This window comes from Somniosus microcephalus, chromosome 21 (assembly GCF_052327205.1).
Source record: "Somniosus microcephalus isolate GS21.2 chromosome 21, FLI_Smic_1.0, whole genome shotgun sequence".
In the NCBI taxonomy this organism is placed as follows: Eukaryota; Metazoa; Chordata; class Chondrichthyes; order Squaliformes; family Somniosidae; genus Somniosus; species Somniosus microcephalus.
Genome location: NC_141007.1, coordinates 74,690,463 through 74,706,110, shown reverse-complemented (window position 1 = coordinate 74,706,110; position 15,648 = coordinate 74,690,463). Strand labels below are relative to the sequence as shown.

Sequence of the window (15,648 nt, the reverse complement as noted above, 5' to 3'; positions counted from 1 at the left end):
CCAATGACACTTGTCCCACTGTCGGTACAGGGGCCAAAGGTCTATAATGCAAAACTGATTGGTTTCTTTGCTTCCCTCCATTCCCATATTTGTTCTTCTCTCGGAAGAGATATTTTCAAGTTGAGGTATTGATAGAAGCGGCCCACCATGTCTGTGCCGGCTCTCTGAAACAGTCCCATGCCCCTGCTCTTTCCCCATAGCCCTGATTCCCCCCCTTTTTTATGTATATATCGAATTCCCTTTTGAAAGTTACTATTGCATCTGCTTCCATCACCCTTTCAGGCAGTGCAACAACAACAACTTGTATTTATATAGCGCCTTTTAATGTAGTAAAACGCCCCAAGGCGCTTCACAGGAGGGTTAGAAGACAAAAATTTGGCACCGAGCCACATAAGAAGAAATTAGGGCAGGTGACCAAAAGCTTGGTCAAAGAGGGAGGTTTTAAGGAGAGTCTTAAAGGAGGAAAGAGGTGGAGAGGTTTGGGGAGGGAATTCCAGAGCTTAGGGCCCAGGCGACAGGAGGCACGGCCACCAAAGGTTGAGCGATCATAGTCAGGGATGCTCAAGAAGCCAGAATTAGAGGAGCGCAGAGATCTCGGGGGGGGGGGGGGGCGGTTGTGGGGCTGGAGGAGATTACAGAGATAGGGAGGGGCGAGGCCATGGAGGAATTTGAAAACAAGGATGAGAATTTTGAAATCGAGGTGTTGCTTAACCGGGAGCCAATGTAGGTCAGCGAGCACAGTGGTGATGGGTAAACGGGACTTGGTGCGAGTTCGGACACGGGCAGCCCAGTTTTGGATGACCTCAAGTTTACGTAGGGTAGAATGTGTGAGGCCAGCTAGGAGTGCGTTGGAATGGTCAAATCAAGAGTAACAAAGGCATGGATGAGGGTTTCAGCAGCGAATGAGCTGAGACGGGGGCAGAGACGGGCGATGTTATGGAGGTGGAAATAGGTGGTCTTAGTTATGCCGTGGCTATGTGGTCGGAAGCTCATTTCAGGGTCAAATATGACACCAAGGTTGTGAACAGTGTGATTCAGCCTCAAACAGATCCTAGGGAGAGGGATGGAGTCAGTGGCTAGGGAACGGAGTTTGTGGCAGGGACCGAAGACATTGGCTTCGGTCTTCCCAATATTTACTTGGAGAAAATTTCTGCTCATCCAGTACTGGATGTCGGACAAGCAGTCTGACAGTTGAGAGACCGTGGAGGGGTTGAGAGAAGTGGTGGTGAGGTAGAGCTGGGTGTCGTCAGCATACATGTGGAAACTGACGCTATGTTTTTGGATGACGTCGCCGAGGGGCAGCATGTAGATGAGAAATAGGAGGGGGGCCAAGGATAGATCCTTGGGGGACATCAGAGGTAACGATGCGGGAGTGGGAAGAGAAGCCATTGCAGGTGATTTTCTGGCTATGATTAGATAGGTAAGAATGGAACCAGGCGACTGCAGTTCCACCCAGCTGGACAACGGTGGGGAGGCGTTGGAGGAGGATGGAGTGGTCAACCGTGTCAAAGGCTGCAGACAGGTCGAGAAGGACGCGGAGAGATAGTTTACCTTCATCACAGTCACAAAGGATGACATTGATGAGAGCCGTTTCGGTACTGTGGCAAGGGCGGAAACCAGATTGGAGGGATTCAGACATGGAATTCCGGGAAAGGTGGGCACGGATTTGGGAGGCAACAACACGTTCAAGGACTTTGGAGCGGAAAGGGAGGTTGGAGATGGGGCGGTAGTTTTCAAGGACAGAGAAGTCAAGGGCTGTTTTTTTTTTGAGAGGGATGATGACTGCAGATTTGAAGAAGAGATGGACAGTACCTGAGGAGAGTGAACCATTAACAATGTCAGCTGACATGGGAGCCAGAAAAGGTGGTCAGCAGTTTGGTGGGAATAGGGTCGAGGGAGCAGGAAGTGGGTCTCATGGACAAGATGAGCATGGAGAGGTCAAGAGGGGAGATCGGAGAGAAACTGGAGAAAGATGCGAGTTCAGGGCTAGGGCAGGGGGGGACCTTAGAGGAGGTTTGGCCCGGTGGGCTAGGTGAAAGAAGGGACGTGGCAGAGGCAGCTGATCGGATGGTCTCAATCTTAGAGACAAAATGTGGAGGAGACAGGTGAAAGGAGTTTAAGAAGATGGTTAGCAGTAGAGAATAGATGCCGGGGGTTATCTTTGCATTCCAGTGGAACAAGGTGAGATACTCAAAGGAGGAGAAAGTGCCAGAGGAGTAGGGGGACAGACCAAGGTGTGATCTGATGATGAGAGCCACACCGCCACCATGGCGGTCTGGGCGGGTCAAGTGGTGGAAGGCATAGCTAGGCAGGGAGGCTTCATTTAAGGGTAAGGTATCATCACCCCTCAGCCAAGTTTCCATCAGGGCCATGATGTCGATGCAATCATCCATGATAAACTCATGGATGGCAAGGGCCTTGTTCACAGGTGAATGGACATTCTGCAGGGAGCTGCGGAGAGAGTCGGTGATGGCTGATCCACTGTCAACATCCACAGGGTCAGCGCTTGGAGGGGTGAGTTGGACGGGAGAAGATTGGCAAGATTAGCCCCCTGCGGGCGCGCTAGGTGAGAAGGTCGGTGAGGGAGTAGGATGGGACAGTTGGGGTTGCTACTTGTGAGGAGGCAACGATGAGTGCCACGGTGGGCCCTTCGGAGGAAGACAAGAGAGGCACAGAGGGAAGCTGTAGGCTTATCTAAGAGGGAGTCAAGCCTGGGACAGCGGCAGGAGAGTAGGAAGGTCAAAGAGTAATGAAGGGTTGGGGTAGGGATTTGGGAGGGCAGAGTATTCGAGAGAGGAATCATAGAAAAATTACAACACAGAAGAGGCCATTCGGCCCATCACGTCCATGCCGGTGTGAAAATACTCGGTCCATAGCCCTGTAGGTTACGACTCTTCAAGTGCACATACAAGTACTTTTTTAATGTGATGAGGGATTCTGCCTCTACCACCCTTTCGGCCAGTGAGTTCCAGACTCCCACCACCCTCTGGGTGAAATTTTTTTCCCTCATCTCCCCTCTAATCCTTCTACCAACTACTTTAAACCTATGCCCCCTGGTTCTTGACCCCTCTGCTAAGGGAAATAGGTCTGTCCTATCCACTCTATCTAGGCCCCTCATAATTTTATACATCTCAATTAAATCTCCCCTCAGCCTTCTCTGTTCCAAGGAAAACAACCCCAGGCTATCCAATCTTTCTTCATAGCTACATTTTTCCAGTCCTGGCAACATCACATCCTTCCTGTAATGTGGTGACCAGAACTGCACGCAATACAATACGCAAGCTGTGGCCTAACCAGTGTTGTATACAGTTCTAGCATAACTTCCCTGCTCTTATATTCTATGCCTCGGCTAATAAAGGAAAGCATCCTGTCTGCCTTTTTAACCATTTTATCGACCTGTCCTGCTACCTTTAAGGATCTGTGGACACACACTCCAAGGTCCCTCTGTTCCTCTACATCTCTCAGTATCCTCCCATTAATTGTGTATTCCCTTGCCTTGTTGCCCCTCCCAAATGCATTACCTCACACTTTTCCGGATTAAATTCCATTTGCCACTTTTCTGCCCAACTGACCAGTTCATCGATATCTTCCTGCAGTCTAAAGCTTTCCTCCTCACTGTCAACCACACGGACAATTTTTGTATCATCTGCAAATTTCTTTATCATGCCCCTCACATTTAAGTCGAAATCATGAATATATACTACAAAAAGTAAGGTACTGAGCCCTGTGGAACTCCACTGGAAACAGCCTTCCAGTTGCAAAAACACCCGTCGACCATTACCCTCTGCTTCCTGCCACTGAGCCAATTTGCCACTCTCCCTTGGATCCCATGGGTTTTACTTTTTTAATCAGCCTGCCATGTGGGACCTTGTCAAAAGCTTTGCTAAAATCCATGTAGACTACATCAAATGCACTGCCCTCATCGACCCTCCTTGTTACCTCCTCAAAGAATTCATTCAAGTTAGTCAGACACAACCTTCCCTTAACAACCATGCTGACTGTCCTTGATTAATCTGTGTCTTTCTAAATGAAGGTTTATACTGTCCCTCAGAATTGATTCCAGTAATTTGCCCACCACCGAGGTGAAACTAACTGGCCTGTAATTGCTCGGTTTATCCCTTCCTCCCTTTTTAAACAATGGTGCAACGTTAGCAGTTCTCCAATCCTCTGGCACCACTCCTGTAGCCAGGGAGGATTGGAAAATGATGGTTAGAGCCTCCGCAATTTCCTCCTGTAATGAAATCTGTTTGTTCTTGCCTGTATTCGTTTTGCACTCATGTATATTACCCTCCCCCACAGGTGTATAGTTTCACTTCCTCTTTCCTGACTAACCTGTATGACTCATTCCTGCGAGCCAGTCAGTGTGTTGAGATGTTAGCTCTGATCTTAGTGATTAAAAGCCAACTTGTTAAAGTCTATAACTTCTAGTTTTGTGGTTATTGATAGACACTTGCCCCAGAAAAGACCTATAGGATAGTGGGAAATCGGCAGGCTCCTAGGCAGAACTCCGACAATCTGGGCCTGAGGCGGGAAAGGCGATCATGGAGAGGATTTTTTATAGGGCCAGGAGCAGCATTTCTGCTTGGTTGATCCGTTGGCTGATTCCGAGGGAGTTAATGGGAGTTGGGAATCAGACAGTAGAGAAACAGGAGGGAAGGATGTCTGAGGTAAATTGTGGTGTGGAGCATACATTGGCCGGACCGTGGGCAGGCTTCTTCGGTACTCCACCGATTTACAATGGCGTTTGATTTCCCCCCGCCTCCCCCCACCTGTAACCACGTGTTACCTTACCATTGGCCCTCTATCCCAGCTCCACTTTGCCCTCTCCTCGCTAGCCTCCAATCATATTCTACCTATAACTTTCTCCAGAACTCCCCTGCCCCACCCCTCTAACCTGCTCTAGCTGCTCCCTCTTCCCTCTGTTGTTGCAATCCTCCCTTGGCCCTGGTCCACTTATCCTCCCATCCTCTAACCTCGCCCACCTGAAGACTACACTTGGGGCTGGATTTTGCGGGAGGTCAGCGGGCCCGGTGGGAAAGTGTTTTTTTCCCCCAGCGGGTCGGGACCCCGCTGTGAACCTGCCCCCACGCAACTTTCCCTGATGTCGGATCTGTGAGCGCTGAGCAGACCCGACACGCAGCGGCGGGCTCACAGCGGGGGACCCAATTCAGGTAATTAGTGGCTTGTTTAGAGCCACTTAAGAATGAATAAGTGGATCACGTCTGTCAAGCTGAAGCGGGAGTTCAGTGGCCACTGAATTAGCTGTTGAGTTGACAGCTTCAGGGTTAAAATAGGATTATGGTCTGAATGGCATCATCAGGTGGCCTTACTCTGCCCAAAACACGCCTGTTGAAATGGCACAGGGTGCGAGTGCAGTGTGGACAAGGTGAGCACAACACTGCCGATATTTTAAGCCCCCCACATGCCCCATTCGGAATGGGAGGGGGGGGTTAAAATTGGGCCTTTTGTTTCCTATCCTCTTTACTGATTGGAAAGGGAAAAGCTTCTGAAATGAAAATAAAGAAGTATAAAACATTTTTTATCTACAGAGAAAAGCAGATGATAGAAAATTCATAAATAAGAAAAAAGTAACTAGAATTACACAGCTGATCGATTAGCATCAAGCACAGAGAGTGAGGTTAACCCTCCATCAGATCTTCAGTGAAGTAATGTTGGTTGCTTCTTAAAAACCACCGGGAAGAACAAAAAATATTAAATAGAGTGGAGTAAAAGCTCCCACCTTACAGAGATATCCTCCCTCAGCCACAAACTCTTCCTCACTGCATTTCCACACCAGATTCACCAGGCTGCAAGTCTTTACACAGTCTCCATTCAGTCTGACCTCATTACCTCTCTCACCATTGACAGAACACCACAGGGGATCTGCTGGTATATTCAAATAACAAAGTACTGCTCTCATTATAATTTTGAACTATTTCTACTTTCCTAATACACAAACTAACAGCTTCAGCTGTTAGAAGGCTCTTTCCTACAATGCTATTTTGGTAACTAAAGGTCTAAAAAAATTATCCATGCAAAATCAATTGAGCTTTGAAAGTGAGACACACAGAATTGGGTAGGTTAAATATTACTTTCAGAAAGTCACTGCCTTTTGCCAGATCTGTTAATCGATGATCTCTCAGTCTAAAGTACTCCCTGTTAAACTTGGCAGGGAAAAAAGTTGATAACAGGAAATTATTTGGAATCAAAGAGTAGCCTGCTGGAAACCCAACCAGACATGTCTCACTGTAAAAGAGTTGTTGCTAGAAGGTGTGCAGTGGTTTATCAGGAGGCAATTCATTATATTGAATGGGGCGGGCGGGGGGGGGATCACCAACTTTCCTGCTGCAGGATACCGATCCCAGGCCTTGACAGTAACTAAAAGTTCAATGTCAACCAGGCTTCGAATCACTACAGGGCCTCTTCTCTTTGGGAAATCCAACTTGCGTCATCAACAGGCTGATTTCTGACTCCAAAATTTTTTTTTTAATGCTTAGTGGCAGATTTCCTCCCCATCCCCATTTCCTCTCATTTAAGAGTCATAGAAACATAGAAGATAGGAGCAGGAGTAGGCCATTCGGCCCCTCGAGCCTGCTCCGCCATTCAATGAGATCATGGCTGATCATCCAAATTCAGTACCCTGTCTCTGCTTTCTCCCCCTATCCCTTGATCCCTTTAGCCTTAAGAAATATATCCAACTCCTTCTTGAATATATTTAATGAATTGGCCTCTACTGCCTTCTGTGGTAGAGAATTCCACAGGTCACATTAAACACTTCCAATCAATATTAGAGTGGCAATGCCCCACAGTTGCCCTACATTTTAACATTCTTTATTTTATTTCAGCAATCATGGCAACATGGATGAACTCCAAAATAGGTTAAAAAAAATTAAAAACCAGCACCTTTAAGGGTGATGAGACTATATTTAAAATTATATTTTAAAATAGAGTAGCTTGCTGAGGCAGTGTGTCAGAGCACAGAGTGGTAGGATTCTGGCTTGTGTACATGATTCCTCCAAATAATGTTTCTAATCCCAACTGTGCAATCCTGGGGAGGCCTTGACCAAAGAGCAGGAAGCGAAATTAAAGGGCTGTTACGTCATGTCATTCTTGCAGTCGACAATGTGGCCTTTTAATATTATAGAACTGCTTCGAGAAGGAAGCTGCTGAGGTGTTGCTCTGCTGTCTTTGGCTCCCACAGCACGGGTCTCCTGCAGTCAGCAGCCACATCAAGGGGAAACCTGCCAGAATTATTTAGATCGGTAAAAAGGAAGGCTCACTTTTCACTTCATTTCCTGCCAGTCTTAATGCACTGCTGCATGTTTTTCTGATGACATCACTGTTACGCTGTTGCGTACTTTTACCCTAAATATTTTTGGCTTCTCCATTTCAGACTACTCTCATAGGTGAATCCTGATCCTTGAGAGTGCTTACATTTTTGCTGGCATCAAGATAAAAATATCGTGGCACACAGGAAAATGAACAGAGAACATTTTTAAAAAAAAGATGACTTCAGCTACTGTTTAATCCTATGCCTCTATGGGATCCTCCTTGTCCTCAGAAGATCGAGTGTTTGTTGATCTTCTGGCAAAGTTCAAAGGAGCAGTGATGGGTGGGGTTAAGCGGGACAGAAAGGCGGTTGGCAAGGTTAGCCCTCAGCGGGTGTTCTGGGTAAGAAGGTTGGTGAGCGAGTAGGATGGGGCAGTTGGGATTGCTGTTAAAGAAGGAAGCAGTAAAGGGTGACTTGATGGGCTTTTCAGAGAATGCCAAAAGAGACACAGAGAATAGCTGTGGGCTTATTCAAGGGAGATTCAAGGCTGCGATAGTGACAGGAGAGTAGCAAGGCAGCGGAGTAGTGATTGGTCAGGGTTGGGATTGGGGTGGTGGGCAAAGTACCCAAGAGGGCAGCACGGTGGCATAGTGGTTAGCACTGTTGCCTCACAGCGCCAGGGACCCGGGTTCAAATCCGGCCTCGGGTGACTGTCTGTGTGGAGTTTGCACATTCTCCCCGTGTTTGCGTGGGTTTTCTCCGGGTGCTCCGGTTTCCTCCCACAGTCCAAAGATGTGTGGTTTAGGTTGATTGGCGATGATAAAAATTGACCCTTAGTGTTAGGGGGGATTAAATACGTGGGGTTACGGGTATAGGGCTTGGGTGGGATGGCTGTCGGTGTAGGGACAGGGTGCTAGGGTTTGGATGATCAGCCATGATCTCATTGAATGGCGGAGCAGGCTCGAAGGGCCGAATGGCCTACTCCTGCTCCTATCTTCTATGTTTCTATGTTTTAAATGATAGGTGTCATGACAGTCACAGGAAGGGGAGAAGGGCCAGAGAGAGGCCAAGAGAAAAGAAAAGGCTGATGGAAGTAATGGGCTCCAATCCAGAACAGTAGCCAAAATGTACATATGAAGGGACAGAGGGAATTCAGTTTACAGAGGCAGGCCAGAGATTAGAAGAGACACTGGTCATAAACAGAGGGAGGAGATGATACAAAGGTCGCACATTCATGATATTGCTGCTGGAATTACCCAGTGAAATCAGAGGGCCCGAGGAGGAATGTAGAGTCGGTGGGAATCTCGAGCGGCAGAGCGGGGCTATAAAAGGCCCCAGAGACCAGGTAAGGCCTCACAGCGTCGGCGGGAATCTCGAGCGGCAGAGCGGGGCTATAAAAGGCCCCAGAGACCAGGTAAGGCCTCACAGAGTCGGCGGGAATCTCGAGCGGCAGAGCGGGGCTATAAAAGGCCCCAGAGACCAGGTAAGGCGTACCAGTCTCCGAACTCGGAACTCAGAGGGAAGGAGAGAAGTAAAAAGTAATCCAAGTGTAAAGTCACCAGAAAGCGGGTAAGTGATTGGTTGGTAAGTATTTCTTTTTTAAGCTTAAACTCTGTGGTTTATAGTTTCTAAGGTGCGATATTCATCATCTAGAATCGGAGCAGAGGGTATTTAAAAATAATATTAATAAATTTAATTAATTACATAGAATGGGAGATCAGGTGATGTGTTGCTGCTGCAATATGTGGGAGCTGGTGGACACCATTGATGCTCACGGTGATCACATTTGCAGTAAGTGTTGGCTGCTCGAGGAATTCCGGCTCCATGTTGAAGAGCTGGAGTCCGAGCTTCAAACACTGAGACACATCAGGGAGGGGGAGAGTTACCTGGACTCTGTGTATCAGGAGGTAGTCACACCAATTAGATTAATTAATTCAGATGTAGTCCGTGGCCAGGGTCAGGATGGTGTGACTAGAAGTGAGGCAGGTACGGGGATCCAGGAGGTAGTGTTGGAGGAGCCGCAGCCCTTGCTCTTGTCCAACAGGTTTGAGGCTCTTACTCCCCTGTGAGGATGGGAACAGGGACTGCGGGGAGGATGAGCAACCTGGCCACAGCACCGTGGAGCGGGGGGCCATTCAAGTGGGGGGAGTTAAAAGAAATGTTGTAGTGGTAGGGGATAGTATCGTTAGGGGGATAGATAGAGTTCTTTGCAGCCGAGAGCGAGAGTCCCGAAGGCTGTATTGCTTGCTCGGTGCCAGGGTTAAGGACATCTCCTCTGGGCTGGAGAGAAACTTGGAGTGGGAGGGGGAGGATCCAGTTGTCGTGGTCCATGTTGGTACCAACGACATAGATAGGACAAGGAAGGAGGTTCTGCTGAGGGAGTTTGAGCAGCTAGGGGCCAAATTAAAAAGCAGAACCACAAGGGTAATAATCTCTGGATTACTACCTGAGCCACGTGCAAATTTGGCTAGGGTAAATAAAATTAGAGAGTTAAATGTGTGGCTCAAAGACTGGTGTGGGAGAAATGGGTTTTGCTTCCTGGGACACTGGCATCAGTACTGGGACAGGAGAGAGCTGTTCCGTTGGGACAGACTTCACTTGGCCAGTGCTGGGACTAGAATCCTGGCGAATCGAATAACTAGGGCTATAGAGAGGGCTTTAATCTAATTAGTGGGGGGGAGGTTTTAAGAGAGCGAAAAATAAAAATGACAGCGGAGAAGGCAATAGAGCAAGGTAGCAGTGGGGGAATTAAAAACCAGAGCGTGTCAGGAAGGGACAGAATGTATAATGATAAAGGTAAAGTAGTAAAAGGGGTAAAAGCAGGAATAAATTGTCAGAAAACATAATTGAAAGTTCTTTATCTGAATGCACGCAGCATTCGTAACAAAATTGACGAGTTGACGGTACAAATAACTACACATGGGTATGATCTGGTGGCCATTACGGAAACATGGCTGCAAGATAATCATGACTGGGAACTAAAGATACAAGGGTATTTGACAATTAGGAAGGACAGACAGGAAGGAAAGGGAGGTGGGGTTGCTATGTTAATCAAGGATGGAATCACTGCAATAGTCAGAAATGATATTGGGTCAAAGGATCAGGATAGTGAAACAGTTTGGGTGGAGATAAGGAATAATAAGGGGAAAAAGTCACTAGTGGGCGTAGTCTATAGGCCTCCTAACAGTTGCAACTCTGTTGGTCGGAGTATAAATCAGGAAATAGTTGGGGCTTGTAATAAGGGAACAGCTATAATCATGGGGGATTTTAACTTTCATATTGACTGGACTAATCAAATTGGGCATGGCAGCATTGAGGAAGAGTTCATAGAGTGTATTAGGGACGGGTTCCTTGAGCAGTATGTAACTGAACCAACCAGGGGGCAGGCAATCTTAGATCTGGTCCTGTGTAATGAGACAGGATTAATAAAAAATGTCCTAGTAAAGGATCCCCTTGGAATGAGTGACCATAATATGGTTGAATTCCAAATTCAGTTTGAGGGTGAGAGAGTTGGATCTCAAACCAGCGTACTAAGCTTAAATAAAGGAGACTATGAAGGTATGAGAGTAGAATTGACTAAAGTGGACTGGGAAAACAGATTAAAGTGTAAGAGGGTACAAGAGCAGTGGTCTACATTCAAGGAGATATTTCACATCTTTCCAGATAAATATATTCCACTGAGGAAAAAGGGGAGTAAAAGAAAAGACAGCCATCCGTGGCTTAGTAAAGTAATAAAGGATAGTATTCGACTGAAAACAAGGGCATATAAAGTAGCCAAATCTAGTGGGAGGATAGAAGATTGGGAAGCATTTAAAAGCCAGCAAAGAATAACTAAAAGATTAATTAAGAAAGGGAAGATAGATTATGAAAGTAAACTAGCAAAAAATATAAAAACAGATAGCAAGAGTTTCTACAGCTATATAAAAAGAAAAAGGGTGGCTAAAGTGAACGTTGGTCCCTTAGAGGATGGGACCGGGAAACTAGTGGTGGGGAACATGGAGATGGCAAAGACGCTGAACAAATATTTTGTATCAGTCTTTACAGTAGAGGACACTAAAAATATCCCAACACTGGACAAACAGGGGGCAATGAGGGGGGGAGGAGCTAAAGACGATTAAAATCACTAAGGAGATGGTACTCAGTAAAATAATGGGACTTAAGGCGGATAAATCCCCCGGACCTGATGGCCTACATCCTAGGGCCTTGAGAGAAGTGGCGGTAGGGATTGTGGGTGCATTGGTGATCATTTTCCAGAATTCCCTGGACTCAGGAAAGGTCCTGGCAGATTGGAAAGCTGCTAATGTAACACCCTTTATTTAAGAAGGGAAGTAGACAAAAAGCTGGAAACTATAGACCAGTTAGCCTAACATCTGTGGTTGGCAAAATGTTGGAGTCCATTATTAAGGAAACAGTAACAGAGCATTTGGATAAACATAATTTAATAGGACAGAGTCAGCATGGTTTTACGAAGGTGAAGTCATGTTTGACAAATTTGCTCGAATTCTTTGAGGATGTAACATACAGGGTGGATAAAGGGGAACCAGTGGATGTAGTGTATTTGGACTTCCAAAAGGCATTTGACAAGGTTCCACACAAAAGATTACTGATCAAGATAAAAAATCACGGGATTGGGGGTAATATACTGGCATGGGTGGAAGATTGGCTATCTAACAGAAAACAAAGAGTTGGGATAAATGGTTCGTTCTCAGGCTGGCAAACAGTAACTAGTGGTGTTCCGCAGGGGTCAGTGCTGGGACCCCAACCCTTTACAATCTATATTAACGATTTGGAGGAAGGGACCGAGTGCAACGTATCCAAGTTTGCCGACGATACAAAGATGGGAGGGAAAGCAGTGAGTGAGGAGGACATAAAAAACCTGCAAAAGGACATAGACAGGCTAAGTGAGTGGGCAGAGATTTGGCAGATGCAATATAATGTTGGAAAGTGTGAGGTTATGCACTTTGGTAGAAAAAATCAAAGAGCAAGTTACTATCTAAATGGAGAGAAACTGCAAAGTGCTACAGTACAAAGGGATCTGGGGGTCCTGGTGCATGAAACACAGAAGGTTAGTATGTAGGTGCAGCAGGTGATCAGGAAGGCCAATGGAATCTTGGCTTTTATTGCAAGGGGGATGGAGTATAAAAACAGGGAAGTCTTGCTGCAGTTATACAGGGTATTGGTGAGGCCACACCTGGAATACTGCGTGCAGTTTTGGTTTCCATATTTAAGAAAAGATATACTTGCTCTCGAGGCGGTTCAGAGAAGGTTCACTCGGTTGATTCCGGAGATGAGGGTGTTGACTTATGAGGAAAGGTTGAGTAGGTTGGGACTCTACTCATTGGAGTTCAGAAGAATGAGAGGCGATCTTATCGAAACATATAAGATTGTGAGGGGGCTTGATTGGGTGGATGCGGGGAGGATGTTTCCACTGATGGGTGAGATTAGAACTAGGGGGCATAATCTTAGAATAAGGGGCTGCCCTTTCAAAACTGAGATGAGGAGAAACTTCTTCACTCAGAGGGTAGTAAATCTATGGAATTTGCTACCCCAGAGAGCTGTGGAAGCTGCAACATTAAATAAATTTAAAATGGAGATAGACATTTTCCTAGCAGATAAGGGAATTAGGGGTTACGGGGAGCGGGCAGGGAAGTGGACGTGAGTCTAGATTCAGATCAGCCATGATCCTATTGAATGGCGGAGTAGGCCCGAGGGGCCGTATGGCCTACTCCTGCTCCTATTTCTTATGTTCTTATCCTAAGCCAGCAGAGGTTGATCCAGGGGTCCAGCAGAGCTGCATAATAGCTAGGGTTTACAGCCTTCCCGGGTTGTCCTGGAGTCTCCTGGAATTAAAGATTAAACTCCCAGACATTGCCACGAGCAACTCGGGAGAAATAGCGTAGGGATATTATTTTAAAAATCAGAGCTGGGAAAAAAGGCTGTTTGACAGATAGTCAAGAATCATCTAATTGGGTAACAAAGAGACTGTTCGCATTCCAATTAGCACGGGAAGGTGGCGCACCATAAGGGTGAACATGTTGGGCGACCAATGGCGTGAGTGTGGGGGCAAGGCAGCTGGAGGCGAGAGCTCATGTGATGAAATCGCAGGGAATGCGTCCAATCAGAGTTAGCAACCTTACTAGTGTCCTCAAATAGTAGCAGGGTTCACTACTGGGTCCAGTACACCAATAGAGAATTGAGGTGCAGTGGAAATGAAACCCAAGGACCAAGAGCTGTGAGGTCCAAGTAGCCAGGGGCGTTAAAAGGTAAATTCACAGGATCGCAGCTTTATTTAACTTACCTTAGCAATTATAAGTGTTTAAAAGCGATAAATCCGCAGGGTTATGGGGAAAGAGCAGGGGAGGGGATTGATTGGATAGCTCTTTCAAAGACCCAGCACAGGCGCGATGGACTGAATGGCCTCCTTCAGTGCTGTATCATTCTATAATTCTATGATTAGTAGACCTAGTAAACAAGGGGCTCAAAGGATCACAATGAGCTTGGGACTGTGTGAAACACTCTCTTATTTTTAAATCAGAGCAATTTGATACAAACAATTTTCAAATTATTTGACATTCTTGGCGTCCTGAAGGCTGTGTGATCTACTGATTAGACAAGCTGCCAAAGTCTAGCAGCTTCAGTATCTCCTTAGTATTTGGATCCATCTCAATTGCTGATTAAGAGCAGAGACCTCTGGGGCATTACCGTCCCTCCTCTCCCTGTAGTTTGATGGAGATGTCTTTGATAGGCCCATGCTGCATACATCCTGTATAGCTTATTGCTGCACACTCTTCACTTCCTTGCCCTTGTAGTCCATCGGAGATGTCTTGGCGGAATATCTTGCTGGCCGGCGAAGGCGAGTGTCACCAATGGAAAGCTCTTGTTGTGGAAATTCTCCTCTGCGCCATTGGGGACCTGGGGTGGGAAGTACTGCTTCAAATGTCATATTTAGCTACTTTACAGATGTCCAGGCCGCTTCTCCATTCCGTGGCTTGGATGAAAACGTATTCATATCTATTTGCAGCGTCAGAGGTTGCAACCCTCTTTCACTACTTAAAGGGGTTACTCCTCAACTTACGGTTACATTTTAAGTCCAATGCCATGATCTACTTTCGCCTGGTATGTAACGGGGGGGGGGGGGGCGAGCAGATTGGAGGACCTAGTCGTGGGGCTGCTCTTGGGCCTGGCTAAAACCGGCATTCCTAGCGCCAGGTTGCGTAGGATCTGTGGGGAAAGGGCCTGCCTCTGTACTTGCTTAAAACCTCTACATCGCTAACTTTTTCCAGTTCTGACGAAAGGTTATCGACCTGAAACGTCAATTCTGTTTCTCTCTCCACAGATGCTACCTGACCAACTGATTCATTTTCTGATTTTATTACTGATTTATTTTTATTTTGTATACCTGTTAGTTTGGGCGATCCATTTGTCCGCTTGGCTTAACGTGTTCTCTTGAACAACTTCTCCTTTGACTCCACTCACTTCCTCCAAATAAAAGGTGTCGCTATGGGAACCCGCATGGGTCCTAGCTATGCCTGCCTTTGCATGGGATATATGGAACATTCTTTGTTCCAGTCCTACTCAGGTCCCCTCCCTCACCTCTTTTTCCAGTACATTGATTACTGTATTGGTGCCGTTTCCTGCTCTTGCCCTGAACTTGAAAATTTCATTCACTTTGCTTCTAATTTCCACCTTTCCTTCACCTTCACATGGTCCATCTCTGACTCTTCTCTTGTCTTCCTCAACTTCTCTGTGGGGATAGGCTATCGACCAATATCCACTTTAAGCTCACTGACTTCCACAGCTACCTTGACTACACATCCTTCCACCCTGCTTCCTGTAAGGACTCTATTCCATTCTCCCAGTTTCCCTATCACATCTGTTCTGACGATGCCACCTTCCACACCAGTGCTTCCGATATGTCATCCCTTTTCCTCAACCGAGGATTCCCCTTGACCGTGGTTGACAGGGTCCTCGACCGTGTCTGTTCTATTTCTCGCACTTCTGCCCTCACCCCTTCCCCTCCCTCCCAGAACTACGATAGGGTTCCCCTTGTCCTCACCTTCCAGCCCACCAGCCTCCACATTCAACATATCATCCTCCGCCATCTCTAGCATGATCCCACCATCAAACACATATTCCCCTCCCTTTTCAGCATTCCAAAGGGACCGCTCCCTCCGTGACATCCTGGTCCACTCCTCAATCACCTCCAACACCCTCTCCCCTTCTTACAGCACCTTTCCGTGCAAGCGTAGAAGATGCAACACCTGCCCTTTCACTTCCTTCCTTCCCACCGTTCAGAGCCAAAAAACTCCTTCTAGATGAAACAGCAATTTACTTCTTTCAATTTAGTATATTGTATTCGCTGCTCATGATGCAGTCTC

At 46.7% G+C, this 15,648-nt stretch overlaps 1 protein-coding gene across 1 annotated transcript in view; it reads right to left on the bottom strand.

Annotated features, from left to right (window-relative positions):
• Window positions 1-15,648, bottom strand: part of LOC147102977 (uncharacterized) — a 128,174-nt gene that overhangs the window by 53,046 nt on the left and 59,480 nt on the right. The window lies entirely within an intron of this gene.